The sequence below is a fragment of the Procambarus clarkii genome, unplaced genomic scaffold (assembly GCF_040958095.1).
Source record: "Procambarus clarkii isolate CNS0578487 unplaced genomic scaffold, FALCON_Pclarkii_2.0 HiC_scaffold_98, whole genome shotgun sequence".
Lineage (NCBI taxonomy): Eukaryota > Metazoa > Arthropoda > Malacostraca > Decapoda > Cambaridae > Procambarus > Procambarus clarkii.
This window is the reverse complement of record NW_027189131.1, coordinates 2,127,999-2,131,116: the sequence shown is the minus strand read 5'-3', so window position 1 is coordinate 2,131,116 and position 3,118 is coordinate 2,127,999. Positions and strand designations below refer to the sequence as shown.

At 37.0% G+C, this 3,118-nt stretch overlaps 1 long non-coding RNA gene across 1 annotated transcript in view; it reads left to right on the top strand.

Moving 5' to 3' along the window:
• Window positions 1–801: 801 nt before the first annotated feature.
• LOC138360153 (uncharacterized) overlaps window positions 802–3,118 on the top strand; it is a 5,362-nt gene continuing 3,045 nt past the window's right edge. Inside the window, exon 1 of the long non-coding RNA XR_011226229.1 lies at window positions 802–958. This is a non-coding gene — a long non-coding RNA (uncharacterized lncRNA). The remainder of the gene's footprint in view (window positions 959–3,118) is intronic.

Below are 3,118 nucleotides of genomic sequence, written 5' to 3'. Positions count from 1 at the left end.
AACATAAGTATAAAACGTCACATAAGGATGTGTTCGACCGGCAACATACATAAAAACTACGTCGATTATACTCGTCGTGTCAATAATACAATTGTTTTACCACGCTGATTCAATGCCATACTGTTTTCTCAAATAAGCTCTTCGGCTATTAAAGAAAACGTAAATTTCATGGCGAACATTTGTAAACTATCCCCAAGTAGATCTGATCGAAATTGGAATTTATACAAATATTTATTCTCGTGTTGCCCGCCACTGTCACCCTTGAGTAACCAGAAACGGATATACAGTAAAAACTAGGCTAACTCATCCTAATCCTTGCACAAACCCTCCAGAATTTCTTTATTGATGATCAGCAATTATTGCGCAGCTCATATTATACAGTTTAAGAATGAGATTTCCTTGTTCTAAAGGAATGAAAATAACACTGCCTTAATCTCAGTCGATTAAGGCAGTGTCTGGGATGCTCCCGGTGCCCGTGCCTGGTGCTCGTGCACCAGGCACGGCCGATAGTGTACGTTTAATTGTTCTTTTAGTGTAAATAACGGAATAAAATGTAAGACATAGTATGCAGATCTTTTTCCAGATGTCTTTTTTTTTCCTAAAGAAAACTAAGATATTGCGAATTTTGCTTAACAAGTACATTAATTATTAACTTTTTGTCGTTATTATTGTTATAATTAAAAGAATTACATCTTGTTTTTTTTGCTTATGTACAAAACAGTCTAATAACCACAGTTCGTTGCCCCTAAATCATCACAACATAACCAGTTTACTCATGTCATCGCCCCTAAATCAACAAAAACAACCAGTGTATTATTGTAAATAATTATATCTTATGATTTCTCAGCAATGGTAAGACATTTTTAAGACTCTAACCTTCGTAAGAAGGTATGATGTATACGAACTGATCGACCGGGCTTCACAACAAAAACATGGCCACATGAGTTGGATTATTCCGGTAATATTGAACTACTGTTCATTGTTATTAGTTTAACAATACTGTTATGGAATGTCATAAGAGTTAGGGAATGTCATAAGAGTTAGGGAATGTCATAAAGAGTTAGGGAATGTCATAAGAGTAGTCACAGGGCAACCAAAGATACCCAGCTTCTGGGTACGGGATCTTTGCCCGAAACGCTATGCGTGCTAGTGGCTTTACAATAATAATAATAATTGATTTAGGAAAAATATATACATAGATGCAGAGTTACAGTACAAACATTCTGTTTGATTTATAGATAGAGGTAGTACATACAATACCTAAAGCCACTAGTACGCATAGCGTTTCGGGCAAGATTGTAAAATCATCATTATTCCTATTTTCTCTCTTAACCCCCAGTGTACCATCTCGTATATTAATAAATAAATAACCAGGTTTTTTTATGCGGCTGTGCTGAAAGCCTGACGTAAAATAAATCATTGTGTCGGAGAACAGGAAGCTACAAATTAGGCTTATATTGAGGTTCCCCCCTCCCCCCTTTCCCCCCAATTACAGGTCTGTCTAATTACCACAAGCTACCACAAGCTACACAAGCTTCACAAAGCTTCCTGGCAATACGTTAGTAATGAATAAATATGATATGTTAGGCTGACCTAACCTAACCTAACCTAATCAAACCTAACCAAATCTAACCTAACCAAATCTAACCTAACCAAATCTAACCTAACCAAATCTAACCTAACTTAACTTAACTTAACCAAACCAAACCAAACCTAGCCTAACCTAACCGATGCTTGGATCGTCGACTTGATTTGGTGTATATTTTAATCATATTGCATACTCTATGATAGCCCAAATTATCATAATTTTCAGGACAGAAAAGTGTATGAAGCATTCTTTCATGCTACATATTATCCATTTAGCTAAGAGTATAATTAGCAAATGATTCACAAAAATATTAATTACACAATTTGATAATTGTCCCAGACAGACGTAAAGATCATTGCATCTTCGTTTTCTGATGTGTTGTTTTGTCATCCAAAGATTGTACATTATTACCTAAAATTCCAATTTAGAATATTTATTAAGTATTACTTAGTTTGCTTTCATCTAGAGTATGCACCTCCTCTCTTGGATTGCCTACCCTCCATCCTTCACCAAACATTAAATATCTTTGCTTATACTAAGTATTTAAAGAGCAATCAATACCTGCTTGATGGGGTTCTGGGAGTTTTTTTACTCAGCAAGACTGGCAGTAGGCCAGGCTTGACTTGTGAGAGTTGGGTCCACCAGGCTGTTGCTTGGAGTGGCCTGCAGGCGCACATACCCACCACAGCCCGGTTGGTCCGGCACTCCTTTGAGAAAACTATCTAGTTTTCTCTTGAAGAAGTCCACGGTTGTTCCGGCAATATTTCTTATGCTCGCTAGGAGTATGTTGAAAACCGGAGACCTCTGATGTTTATTCAGTACTCTCTGATTGTGTCTATGGCACCCCTGCTCTTCACTGGTTATATTCTTCATTTTCTTCCATATTGTTCACTTCAGTATGTTGTTATTTTACTGTTTATTTATTGGGACCTGGGCCTCCAGTATTTTCCATGTGTATATTATTTGTTATCTCTCTTGTCTCCTTTCTAGTGAGTACATTTGGAGAGCTTTGAGGCGATCCCAATAATTTAGGTGCTTTATCGAGTCTATGCATGCTGTATATGTTCTCTGTATTCCCTCTATTTCAGCAATCTTCACCTGCTCTGAAGGGGAAAGTGAGTACTGAGCAGTACTCAAGACGGGACAACACAAGTGACTTGAAGAGTACAACCATTGTGATGGGATCCCTGGATTTGAAAGTTCTCGTAATCCATCCTCTCATTTTTCTGGCTGCCACAATATTTGCTTGGTTATGCTCCCTAAACTTTAGTTTGTCAGACATTATTATTCCCAAGTCCTTTACATGTTACTTTCCTACTATGGACAAATTTGATTGTGTCTTGTACCCTGTATTATGTTTAAGGTTCTCATTTTTACCCTATCTGAGTACCTGGAATTTGTCGCTGTTAAACATCATGTTATTTTCTGCTGCCCAGTCGTAAACTTTATTAATACTGTATCTACTTGTAGTTTTTCAATATCTTCAGCAGAGATAATTTTTAAGCTGATTTTTGTGTTATCTGCCAAGGA